The following is a 14,205-nucleotide window of genomic DNA, read 5'->3' on the forward strand; positions in this document are numbered from 1 at the left end:
ACAGCACTCCATACCCATCCAGTTTAAAATTATTTCATTTCAGATTGCAGGCAGAGGATTTGCACATTTGGTTTTTATAAATAAAAAAATCCCTGCATATGGTAATCTAGCATGCCAGGGAGAAGAGTATTGGTCTTGCCTTCTGTTTGGTGTGCTAACTCCATAGGGAGGCTTTTTCTTTTAACATAATGAAGCATTCAGACTTGCAGTCTCCTACCCATAAAGTGAAGTGGTACAATCTAGCAAAAAAGGCTAGTACAGAAGAATAGTACTGTGTGTTGCTTCTGCATATTTGAGCCAACCATTGTCCATAAGCTAAGTCTCATAATTCTGGCCCAGGTCAAACTCTTTCAGTCTTAAAATGAACACAAATGTGTGATGAATTGTATCTTTTCACCCCCCCCTCCCCCCCATCATGAGCTGTATCTGGGAAGATTCCCGAGTGCATGTAAAACTTGGCATGAGTGACAACTGCTCCATTCCCTTCTGTATTAGAGGACTGCTCTAATGTTCCCTCTAAGCTGTGGAGTCTTGAGAGCAAAAAGTCTACTTTGTGAGCTACTGGCATTGAAGTTGTGAGCCAGTGATTTGGCTGCTGCATAAATTAGCTTGCTCTGGAGCCATCCTTCCTGAGCTAAGACAAAAATGTGTGAGCCGGAGGCTAAAAAACTGTGAGCTAGCTCACACTAACTCAGCTTAGAGGAAACACTGCTCTGCACATGCAGTCCCCCTTCAGAAGAAGGGAATTGTCATCCCTCAAGAGGCCCAAGCCAGCAAACATTGCTTGAGAAGGCATTTTCTGGCCTTTGTCATGGCCACGCACAGGGATTTGCCACTATTGCGTTACCAACTTCTAGCAACTGTTGTGTGTAATCTTCTGTTCCTTTCCCATCCATCCTCCTAAAATGACTCACTCCAACAACATCAGTAAGAGTTTTGAGGTATTTTGGAGAAAGAGGAATTTATAAATGCTTATAGAGACTACCAGCAGTACCTGCCTGTACCAGAACTCTGGGTAGTAGTAGCAGAATCCCAAGCACAGTCTAGCAAGGAAATCAGTGAGTCCTAGAAGTGCTCTTAAGCATTTGCCAAGATTTGTCTTGAGCAAAAGAGAGCCCCTTCCCCTTTTCCTGGGTGCCAGTATAGGCAGAGAAAGCTTCTGCAAGGGTTCTTTCTTAAGAAAATTGTGTGAACCCAGCAATAAGAAAAGGCAAAGTAGGTCAAAAGTACAAATCCATTCAGTCCACTAACAACAGTCATGATTAATTTTTGAGTGCATTCTATTCCACCTATTGGTTATCATGGGAGTCAAGGAAGTAGGCACAGGGCCCCAGGCAATGGGGTTCTCTCAGCCAGGTACTGACCAGAGCCGAACCTGCTTAGCTTCTGCATATTTGCCTTCAGACCACACTTTTAAGCTGGTATGATTACTTTAGTTATACTCTATCTTTCTTGGAGATCATCAGGGCAGATTAATTGAAAAACAACACTGCAATAAGAATTAGCAATACACACCATAAAAACTACCTAAAAACATTCTGCAAACATATACAGTCTTCCCTTCATAAAAATGCCCTTGTGTCCTGGTCCGGCCAGAATTGGCCCCAGTGAGGCCCCCTCCCAGCAGGGGCACTGCACAATTGTGGGGGCACCCGCCACCCCCTGCACACCCCCCCCGGATGAGCAGCAACGGACCCCAACCCTCCCAAGACATTCACCTGGGGGTGGAGGGAAGGGGCCAGCAGTGATGACAACAGGCCTGCTGTGCAGCATGAAGAATGGTGAGTGTCAGTGACAGGAGGCCCACAGCGGGGCCCAGAGATGTATGTGTCGGGTGACAGTGGCAGGCCCGCAGTGGATGGTCAAGTAACGAATAAATATACACTGCAAGAAACTTTTGTAAATTAATGTGTTCTGTTTATAACTATCATTCTATAAAGTGCATTGTGTATTATTATAACATCCTAATCAGGTATATATATTGAGTACATTCAGTATAACAATAACATACAGTTCATGCACTATAACAACTACCAGTCAATTTTGCATCAGTATTTTAAAAGTCAAACCCCAACGGGAGTTTCCAGAATTACACGCCCACTTCTACTTGCATGAAGTCTTCCAGAAGGGGGAAAGCTTTCATTTATAGTTGTGTTGATGCTTATTGCCGATCCTACAAAAGACTATTTAAAAAATATAATTCCTAAGTCTAAAAGTTATACAGTTTTTCTAGTATAGCTTGGCTTCATAAGCAGGGCCGGCCCGGGGTTTTTTTGCGCCCTAGGCGGGGCTACCTTCTGGCGCTACCCCCCCCACACACACATGCCCAATTATGTGGTTGCCAACCTCCAGGCAGGGCCTGGAGACAAAGTCCCCCCCCTTAAAAAAATAAATGGCAAGCCAGGGACTCAAGGGGGGAGCTGTTCTGTTCCCTTCTCTCCCCCCCCCAGCTGGGTGTTTTTGTGCATTGGCAGGGGGGGTGCAGGCAGAGGCAGCTGTTGCCAATACCCTCCTCTCGCCCCAAGTCTGGTCCTCCTCTCCTTTGCCTTCCTTCGTTTGCTCAGGTGCTTTTCTTCTTCCCCCCCAGCCACCTCCTCGCCAGGGAGACTTAGAGACCAAACTGCACAGGGGGGGAGGCTGGGTGCAGAGTTCAAAAACCCCGGGCCCACCCCCTCCACACAGAAACAAGCCCTCGCAGAAACAAGGCCGAAGACACTGAGAGCCCCCCTGCTGGGCAGTCCAGCTCCGAGGCCCCTGAGCCCGTGCAAAGAGAAGAGGCTGTCCTCCTTCCCTGCGGCGCTCCCACCCAGACCAGCCGCGTGGCTTCTCAACTCCTCTCCCCCCCCCAGCAGGTAGACTGTCTCCAGGCCGGGGCGCTGAGGGGAGGCACGAGGCGGGAAGCAGGGCTCCTGGGCGGCGTGTGGGCTTTTTGCGGGGACGGGGCTGCCGTGTGCAGTTTGGCGTGGTGCCCAGGCTCAGTTAGAACTCAGAGGCTGGCAGTAGCAGTCGCCCGGTCAGGGAAGCCACTAGCCATGGAGAATTTGGTAGGGGCTGGGGGGCTTTGGCGGGGGTGGCAGGGGTCCTGTTTGGTGCCCCTAGGGCCGACCCACACTCTAGGCAAATGCCTAGTTTGCCTAGCAAGTGAGCCGGCCCTGTTCATAAGTTTTCTTACCACATTGTGCAGCTAAAATTCATGGATTTCTGTTGATTTCTGTTAAATTATTAAGCTCCTGTCATTCTCAAGGCTGCATAGTATTAACGTTGTTTTTTGGTAATTACATCTTACAACACCTATTAACAGTTATTGCGAGTGTTCTCTAATTAAAGAGACAGTCGCAAAAATCCACATTCCACTTCTTAAAGTACACATTATGTATTTCAGTCCAAAGCAGGTCTAGACTTGACTTTGATATTTAAAGGGGATATTCTTCCCCCTTTTTAAGGAGTCAAAAATTTTATTTTATTTTCAATCTCGATTTATGTTCCATGACACATGTTTTTAATGAACGTGTGGAACTGCCCACATAATATTTTGGATACCCACAAAGAGCTACATATACAATGTTTTATGCTAGCACAGGTAGAGAAAAAAATTAAAATTTTGATGCACCTATGATAGAGCATTGCATGTCAGCACAACATTGTTTTGAGGACTTAAAATTCTTTGTGATCTACAAATATGAGAATCAAAGCCTCAACTGACAAGACACCAAGAAGATTCTTCTCTGCAAAGAAAATTTGTGGATTCACAAGCTTCATACATTGACCCCAGAGGGAATGAACCAAGCAATGGACCTCTCATGCCATTTATGAACTGGATTACCATCTTACTTAGACTCCTAAAAAAGGGGGGGAGAATGTCCCCTTTAAATATCAAAGTAAAGTCTAGACCTGCCTTGGACTGAAATACATTAGGTATACTTTAAGAAGTGGAATGCGGATTTATGTCTTTTAAATAGTCTTTTGTAGGACCAGCAATAAGCATCAACATAACTATAAATGAAAGCTTTCCCCCTTCTGGAAGACTTCATGCAAGTAGAAGCGGGCTTGTAATTCTTGAAACTCCCGTTGGGGTTTGACTTTTAAAATACTGATGCAAAATTGACTGGTAGTTGTTATATTGTATGAACTGTGTGTTATTATTATACTGAATGTACTCAATATATATACCTGATTAGGATTTTATAATAATACACAACGCACTTTATAGAATGATAGTTATAAACAGAACACATTAATTTACAGAAGTTTCTAGCAGTGTATATTTATTCGTTACTTGATTTTCCTAACACTGCAGCTTGGGTTGCTACCGAAGTGGATGGTGGCAGCCCACTGTGGCAGGGATGGCACAGCCAGCAGCCACCCTGACCCCTGGAGTGGTCGGAGGGAGGCGCAGGGACAGGCCTTGGCCGGGCGCAGCCACAGCAGCAGCAGCAGGGCTGGCAGCCAGTGGAGGAGGAAGAGGCTGGGACATCAGCCAACACGCTAAGGCAGCAGCCTCCCATTGGCTTGGCATCCCCGGCCTGAGACCCGGCAGCAGAGCCAATAGAGGGGCGGAGTCGGCTGGGAGACACTGGCTCGGCATCTGCACAGATATTCTGGGGGCGAGGTGAGGCTAGGTGGAGGGAAGTGGTATAAAGGGGGACCACAGGAGACAGCCGATAGGGACAATCTGAGACTCTAGCCTGAGAGAAGGCAACCGGTATGTTTGGCTGAGCCCAGGGAGCAAGCAGAGAGAAGGTGATGCAACCTCCCTCCCTGCTCAAGACTGAGGCAACTCCTGTCCTCCGTCTCCCCACCTTTTCCAGACGTCCCCAGCCAGAAAAAGGGGGGGCACCGAATGAAGGCCACACTGGGATTGGTGGGAGGCAAGGACTCCCGTGACACCTTGTGAGCAATTCCATATTACACATTCAAAAGAATTGTGGCCATGTGGGACCCTTGCTGACTAGGTGGGGGCCACAATGGAGACTGCTCCAGTAAGGGCAGCTGCTTCCTGCTTGCAGTGTGGCAGCTCTGAAAGGCCTTGTTCAGATGAGTGAAGCGGTCCCAGCAGAACATATCATATCAGGAGAGGCAATCCTACAGGCGATAATATAAAATCAATGAATACAAACTGGAAACATTTGCCACTCTGTGAAGAAGTGCTACTCAAATTACACAAACATGGTGGCACTTCTGCCAGTTTCCAAATGTGTAGATCCTGCAGGACTGCTTCTAACTAAATCCATTGCCCTTTAGGGTTCACCTGTGGTAATCCAATAGTGTAGAAAAGCCTGATCAAGCAAACTTGGTTCCATTTAAAACTTTATGTGGCCTCATTGAAATCAGTGGGAGGCATATTGAAAAGTAAAGCAAGGTTCTTCTAAGCACTGCGTGACTCCAGGGCATACACTAAAGGTTTCCCTTGCTTGAAAGCCAGTCTTATCCAACTCTAGGGGGCGGTGCTCATCTCAGTTTCCAAGCCGAAGAGCCAGCGCTGTCTGAAGACTTCTCCATGGTCATGTGGCTGGCGTGACTAAACGCCAAGGCACACGGAACACTGTTACCTTCCCACCAAAGTGGTACCTATTTATCTACTTGCAGTTTCTTGCTTTTGAACAGCTAGGTTGGCAGGAGCTGGGGCCAGAGACAGGAGCTCACTCCATCACAAACTGCCAAGCTACCGACCTCACTACACGGATCATAAATTTGCAGTCTGCCCTGTTGACGTCATATGGGTTGGCCCAAAGCACATCCTCACAGCCCGTTTCTTCCCACAACCTTTGTATGCGGAGTTTCTTAGAAGTATATCTAGAGTAGGTCTTAAAAGGCACACTAAAAGTGTATCATGCAATAACAATTCTTGAAATTTTTCCAAAGGAAAAAGAAGGGGATTTTTTTAAAAAATAAATAAAGCAACATAAAAACAAATCAAGGACTTCTCTGAGTCAACTCAGCATTCCTGTACAATGATGGAAACACAACAGTGCACAAATGATGAATTTACCTTCTTGAGTGTTTTTATTTTACCTTGATATAAATATGCCACCAGTATTTATTGACAACAGCACTGAAAGCAAATAAATATTATTCTCAATATTTTGGTGTCTCTTGTTTTGTAATGAAATTGTTATCCATTATCAAAAACTATTTGTGAGAAAAAGGAAGAGAGACATAGGTGATCATCTATAAAGTGCTTGCTGATTGTGCTAGGCACTGTACAAACATGGAGGAAGCCATAGTTCATTGGTAAAAACTCTCTGCAGCTCCTGTCTAATGTACCTCCCACAATCCCCAGCACCTGCTTTTTGGTGGTCAAAGGGGTCACCCCCTCCCTCTGTCACCAGTGGAAAACATGGTAAGATTCAAGCTGGTCTTTCATTGGGCAGGGCTGAAGGGGAAATTTCCATTGCCCATTTTAATGTTTTGAAACAGTGTTTACATACTTGTTCTATACACTGAACCTATATGTTGTATATCTGCCTCTTCAAAAGAGTCAAACCTGGGTCTCTGATTGAACCTACAGCAAGTTGTGGTGAAATGGGCAGTATAGTGTATGGTTTCTAATTTTGAAAAAAAAATCAAATTTAAAGGGTTTGAGAGCTGTATACACTACAGCATAAATCCTGCTTCTATTGAAATCACCAACAAAATACCCATTGATTTTAGTGCAGCAGCCAAAATCGCTATATCAAAAATATGAAAATACAGTTTTTTAATCTTATTCTAGCTACAAAGTTCAAGGTGAGTTACAATACAAAATCAAAAAATAATTTCAGGAGACAATATTGGAGCCATTGATAGAAGCCATGGCTGGTTGGCTCCGACTGAGCCGGTTGAAGTTAAACCCGACGAAGATGGAGGTCCTGGGTTTGAGTCGTGGTGGACAGGAGCTGGGGCTCCCTCTCCTGGCCTTCGATGGGGTGCCTCTGGTGCCAACGCCGGAGGTTAGGAGTTTGGGAGTGCTCCTGGACTCCTCGTTAACTATGGAGGCCTAGGTGGCAGCCACTGCCAAGTCAGCTTTTTACCATCTTCGGCTGGTGCAGCAGTTGGTTCCCTTCCTCGACCGCAGTGACTTGGCCACAGTGATCCATGTGACGGTCACCTCGAGGCTAGACTACTGCAACGCTCTCTACATCGGGCTGCCTTTGTCGCAAATCTGGAAGCTGCAGCTGGTGCAGAATGCTGTGGCCAGGCTGTTGATGGGTCTTCCTGGTAGGGACCACATCCAGCCTGTGCCTAAAGCGCTGCACTGGCTGCCAATAGCGTACCGGATTCACTTCAAAGTCCTGGTTCTTACCTTTAAAGCCCTATATGGTCGGGGTCCAGCATACCTAAGGGACCGCCTTTCCTCATATGTTCCCCCGCGAGCACTACGGTCTGGGACACAACACCTCCTGGCGATGCCAGATCCCAAAGAGGCCAGGCTGGCCGCTACCAGAGCCAGGGCTTTCTCGGTGGCGGCTCCTACCTGGTGGAACGAGCTCCCAAAGGAGATCCGGGCCCTGCGGGACCTTGCACAGTTCCGCAGGGCCTGTAAGACGGAGCTCTTCCACCGGGCGTATGAGTAGGAGCCGCCACTACCATCATTATTGTTCCATCATACCCGGCCCTGGAAGATGAAACATCAGCGTTTTCTGGAACAGATGACGCTGAGTGGGTAGAGCAGTTGTAATAGAGCAGTGAAATACGCCATCTTGTGGAATATCATGTTAGAACATCTAGAGCACTTTTGTTAATAATAATGTTACTGTACTGTAGTGATTTTAAATGGTTTTAAATGGTTTTATTGGCTTATGCCTCCTTGTAAGCCGCCCTGAGCTCACGTAGCAGGGAGGGCGGGGTATAAATTGAACTTATAGATAAATTAAATAAATAAAAAGAATGAAGAGGGCTAGATCCTGCCAGGTTTTTGGCTGGTGAGAAAGGGAGGACAGGGTTTCCTTACTCACCAAGAGGCCCATGTTGAGGAATGGCGGGCATCGTGGGACCATCAAGGACAACATCTATATGGGACAGGTGTTGCTAATCAAATGGGGAACTGAGCAAAAAAAACCTGGCTGGACCCAACCCAAAGTGTTGCGCTCCACTGCTCCACAAGGCAAGATGAGATCCAGTGGGCTTAAATCACAAGTTTTGAATTGAACACTAGGAGAGATTTCTTAATGGTGAAAGCAGTTTAGCAGTGGAACCAGTTTTCAAGAAGGGGGGGGGGTGTAGGCATTCCTCTGATGGAGGTCATCAGAGAGAGGCTGGGCAAGCATCTAGCTAAACACAGCTGAACTTCCTTCCAAGCAAATATGCACAGGACCAGACTGTAAATCCTGTGTATAATTAAAGTGGGACTGAGTGGAGTGTGCCAATGATATTATGGGTCTTAAGCGATTCATGACAAATGATCTCTTAACTATAACAGGGTGTGGTCCCAACTAAATTTAACTGAAGCAGGGCCAGTACTCTGTCAAATTGACACATTAGCCCAGGGGTGTTGAAGTCAGTGGAATTGTGTCATTACCTTTTATGACACACATGGCCCGGCCCAACAAGGTCTCATTTATGTCAGATCTGGCCCTCATAACAAATGAGTTCAACGCCCCTGCATTAGCCTAACACTATTGTTTTAGAATAGATCCTTTACTATCGGTGCTGCTTTTTTACCCCAGCTGAGAAACAGGGTGTTGTTTTTTTAAAATCCTCTTTGTAACATGTAACATTGGAACAGGAAACCTAGTTTTCACAGAAGCATCTTCAGGTCTATTTTTAGTTCCCAGTTTCCAGCAGGAACAGCCATTTGTTATCTCAGCCAATGACAAAAGCAGCTTCCTTTGTAATTTCTGAAGCGCTAAAGAATTAACGCAGATGCTTCTATATTTATCTGTGCTTGATGTTTACACACAAATGCCCAGAGAAGCACATCCCATCACAGCAAAATATAAGAGCTGGAGATATCATTTAGCATCCAACAGTATGTGTAAATTATACCTTTATGTATTCAGGGCACTTGCCATTTTGGACAAACATGGCATCGTCATCTGATGTGTTAGGCTCTGAACTGGAGAACTTCCATGAGGATACGGAGGGTTCAGAACTGTACAACTTTAGATTTCAGTAGCAAGATCATATTTTCAAATGTTCCTATGTACTCCCCCTCCCCATAACTCCCTACAAGTCACTCCCTACTTCAGACATCACAAGAGTTGTGAATACTGCTGGACACTGTTCCCTCTACGCTGAGTTAGAGTGAGCTAGCTCACAGTTCTTTAACCTCCGGCTCACACATTTTTGTCTTAGCTCAGGAAGGATGGCTCCAAGCAAACTAATTTATGCAGCAGCCAAATCACTTGCTCACAACTTTAATGCCAGTGGCTCACAAAGTAGAATTTTTTGCTCACAAGACTTCACAGCTTAGAGGGAACATTGCGCTGGAGTACCTTTTTATTCACCAGGGGACAAGGCTTATGGAAGCAGCACCAGCAGTACCAACTTAATGCATGTGGCTGACTGAGGATACCCTCACACACACCCTTCCTTGTTTTTAGCAATGCAGCCTTCCTCTAAGGAGTCATGTCAGCTCATCCTTGCCCTCTCCCCCACTCCGAACAGCACAGCAAGCCACACATGGCTTTATAGGAGTGAAAGGTACTGAGTTCAGACACATGGCATAGTGATCAGCTCATAGTTTATTAACTCACTGAAAATTAGAAGACAAACTAGCCGATCTGTGACTGGCTTTTATCCATGCACACAAACACTCAACACACACCCACTCCCCGTAATAGGTTCTATTTACACTACCTAGTCCCCATAGGTACATACCAGGATCGGTGCAAGCCCATTGGTCCGCATTAGGATCCTCCCAGTCTATTGTTCCTAGACCCAAAGGTCTGTTTGACCACATGGCCAGGCTAATGCTGGCGAGGCTATCTTAATACATAACACCCCTCCCCCCACAGTTCAAAAATCCTAACAAACATAGTCTTTGAGATACTCTGGACTCCTCCGCTTGCAAGTTGAGCAGCGCGGCTCCATCAGGGACCGCAGGAGCCTCTGTTTCGGTTGGCCAATCTCTCAGGTGGATTGGGGTGGTTGCTGCCATTGCCCCGGCTGTTGGAGAAGGGTTGAGAGCATAAGCAGGAACTGAAGCAGGAACGGGCGCCGGAACTGTGTTGGGGATCGCTGGCTCATGTGTGTGCTCTTCCGGTTCTGGCTCTTCGTCGCCTTCGCTGTCCTCAGCCTCTCAGGTCTCAGGGTTTTCCTCATGCAAAGTTTTTTGCATAGATGAGGTCTTCCGGGAAGAACCCGAGGGGTGTACCTTGGGCTTCGGTGCCCGGCGGGTGGTCCGGAGCCCAGTCTGGGTGTAAGCAATCCAGCCAGGTCATGAGGCGCCGGCCCATAAGGAGTTCCACTGGGCTGCGGCTGCTGGAGGCGTGGGGGGTAATCCATTGCTCAAACAGGAAGGCTGCTAGCCGGTGGTCCCAGTCACCGTGGGTGATCCGGCAGAGCACTTATTTGGTTGTTCGCACCATCCATTCTGCCTGTCCATTCGTGGCCGGATGGAAAGGCGCGGAGTGGACGTGTTGAATGCCATAATATTGTACAAAGTCCTGGAATTCAGCCGACGTAAATACAGTTCCGTTGTCTGACACCAGGGTATCGGAGATTTCATGCATGCTAAATATCTTCCACATGGCCCGGATAGCGGACCGGGACGATGTTGAGGGGACCGGGATAACCTCAAGCCATTTCGAGTATGAGTCCACCAGTATGAAGAATATTTGACGTTGGAACAGACCCACAAAGTCCAGATGCTGGCAGCTCCATGGTTTGTGTATAGACTCCCACAGTCACACTGGTTGCATCTCCTGGCATGTTTGACAATGTTTGACTATGTCTTCTATCTCTCCGTCCATGGCTGGCCACCAGACATAGCTGCGAGCCAGTGTCTTCATGCAGACAATTCCCGGGTGGGTCTCATGCAGAGCAGCGAGTATACGGTTGCTAAGTGGAGTGGGGATGATCACCCTGCTTCCCCACAGCAGGCAGCCTTTGTGTGCTGACAGCTCATCCCACCGGGAGGAGAAGGCAGTGAACTCGGGGCCCACTCGGCCAGTGGGCCACCCCCTCCCCCACCAGTCCAAAACTCAGGCCTGCACGTGGTCCTGGCCGACTTCCGTTACCTGGATCAGTTTGTTGGGGAGGTCTTCAAGCAGCAGGATCTGGGGCATTTTTGTCCAGGAGACGGTGCAGGGGTTCAGCGACAGCTGCTTTGTGGGGGAGGAAGGAATGGTTGAAATTAAGCAGACCCAAAAAGGCTTGAAGTTCTGCCTTTGAAGAGGGGGTAGGCACCTCCACGATGGCTTTGACCTTGTCCGGAGTGGGATGGATGCCCTGGGCATCTACCACGAACCCCAAGAACTCAACACTGCGGACCCCCAGCAGACACTTTTTGCACTTGACTTTCAGGCCCGCTGCGTTGAAGCGCTGGAGGACGGCGCGCAGACGTTCTGTGAAGGACTTGGATGATGGTGCCGTGATCACAACATCATTGAAGAAGGGCTGAACTCCAGGGATGCCTTTAAGGAGACAATCCATGAGATTTTGAAATATTCCCAAACTGCAGCCGCCGCACTTTAAAAGCCCCCCGATGTGTCACTATGGTCTGAGCCTCGGCTGTGGCCTCGTCAACCGGAAGTTGCTGATACACTTGGGCCAAGTCCAACTTCCCCAAAACCTTTGCCCCTGCCAGTGAAGCTAGAACATGGCTGACCATGGGAACGGGATACGCGTGGTCCTGCAGGGCTTTGTTGATTGTGCACTTGTAATCCGCACAAATCCTTACATCCCCGTTGGGCTTCACGGGGGTGACGATGGGGGTACAGGCTCTAGCTCTTGGGGTACAGGCTCTAGCACCCCCTTCCTCACCAAATGGTCCAGTTCCACTTCTATTTTGGGCCAGAGGATGAACGGAGGCCGCCGGGCTTTCATTCAGATGGACCGCACTGTGGTATCGAGGGCGAGGGCAACTGACAGACCCGTGTAGCGACCAAGCGGCCCTTCAAACATGGCCAGGAACTCATCACACACTTTATTCAAGTCCCTGGTGTGTATTTGCTGTACCCCGGTCACTGGGCATTAAACCAGGAAAGTCCCAATAAGCTGGTGAGACGGCCTTTCACCACCACCAATTCTAAGGGGCCCTCTAAATCCTTGTACTTCACCCAGAACTGGCCCACCCCCTTGATGGTCACTGGGTTCTTTTGGAGTGTGACGCCAGTATCTTCCAGCAGGGTTCCCCCATTCAGCCAAAGGGCACGGAGGGTGTCTTCTGAAATAATAGAAAGGGAGAACCCCGTGTCCAGTTCCATTTCACAGGGAGCACCGTCTATCTGCACAGTCACTTTAATCTTGTCGGTGGCCCCCCGGGGTAAGTAATGTATCTGATTACGATGGATGGTGGTGTTGTGTAGGTCCACTGTTTCCTGGTGTGTGGTAGGCTGGTGGCAGTTCCCCTTAGATCAGCATACTCGACTGATGTGGCTTTGCTTGTTGCAGGAGTGGCAAACGGCGTCCTGGAATCGGCAGGGCTGGCGTTCATGCGCCTCTCCGCACCTTGTGCGCTGGCAGGGGCTGTTGACGATGATGGGCGATGGTCTCAGCGTGTGGGGTGGCGTACCTGTAGCACTTCATCCTCATCCGAGATGTCTGAGGCTGCAGATGCTGAAGCATGGTGTGTTGAAGAAGGCGAACGGTCGCAGTGAGACCACTCGAACAGGGTGGCTGCATGGAGTGCATTCTCCAGCTTCATGTCGGCAGTTCCAATAAGTTTGCGGCGGAGCTTGGGGTCCCGGACACCCCAGACGAATTGGATGAGGATGATGTCCTCGACGTCCTGGAACTCGCAGTCTATGGCGAGCTGGCGTACCTTGGCCATGTAGATGGTGGCCGCTTCTCCCGACTTCTGGGTGCACGCAAACAAATTGATGCGCTTCACCATCTTCGTTGGTTTTGGTGCAAAGTAATTGGTGAGCGCCTTTACGATGTCTTCGTATGTGGTGTCTGCCAACTTCTTGGGAGTGACGAGGCCTTGTGCCAGGCGAATGGTGGCTACCGCACACATGCTGGGAAGTAGTGACCATTTCTTGCCTGCATCCGTGACCTCTTGGTAGCTGAAGAAGTTGGTGAGCTGTTCTACCCACGCTTCCCAGAACTCAGGATGAGCGGGGTCGAAAACCTCGATGTTTCCCGGAGCGGCAGCCATGACTCGGAAGCAGTGCGGGAAGCGAACAATGTCCTGGGGAGCGGTGCGCAGTGTGGTGCTGCTAGGGAGCAATGCGGATGTGGCATCCATGGGATTCATACTCAGTGCAGGGCTGTCGGTTGAGTCAGGCTCGCTCATCGGCATCCCACCTTCGTCACTAGTGAAAAGTACTGAGTTTGGACACGTGGCATAGTGATCAGCTCATAGTTTATTAACTCACTGGAAATTAGAAGACAAACTAGCCAAACTGTGACTGGCTTTTATCCGTGCACACACTCACTCAAAACACACACACCCACTCCCCGTGATAGGCTCTATTTACACTACCTAGTCCCCATAGGTACATACCAGGATCCACGCAAGCTCATTGGTCCATGTTAGGATCCTCCCAGTCTATTGTTCCTAGACCTGAAGGTCTGTTTGACTGCATGGCCAGGCTAATGCTGGCGAGGCTATCTTAATACATAACAAGAAGCTTCTCAAACTTCTTACTAGAGTTTGGCTGTCATTCTGGTTGTCCTGCCCATCCTGCTGATTTACCAGGGTTCCTCAGTCCACGAAAACGATGGCTGAACTCTTTGTGAGAGGAAGGAATCTCATGAAAGTTTGGTAAGCCCTATAAGGCACACGTGGCTTGCCATACAGGTTTTAAAAACAATGTGGCCTGCCAGCTAGCTGGGAGAAAAGTGTCGTGTCCCCATAATAGAGGATTAATGGGATGTTATTTACCTGGTAATGTTACTGATCTCCTTGGCATGAAAAGCTTCAGCTGCCCATTAAAAACCAGGAATATATACAATCTGCTTTCATTTGTGTTAATTAACTATCTCCTTTAACCCCCTCACTGATGATGTTTGTATAGTCTTTTCCATGATATAGCACTTTACTGTATTTGTTTTATATATTTCTAGTATTCATTATATAAAGGGGAACATTCAAGAATACGGGCCTCCACTCTGCCTTTT

The sequence above is a fragment of the Gekko japonicus genome, unplaced genomic scaffold (assembly GCF_001447785.1).
Source record: "Gekko japonicus isolate JY-2015 unplaced genomic scaffold, Gekko_japonicus_V1.1 scaffold283, whole genome shotgun sequence".
Taxonomy (NCBI): Eukaryota; Metazoa; Chordata; class Lepidosauria; order Squamata; family Gekkonidae; genus Gekko; species Gekko japonicus.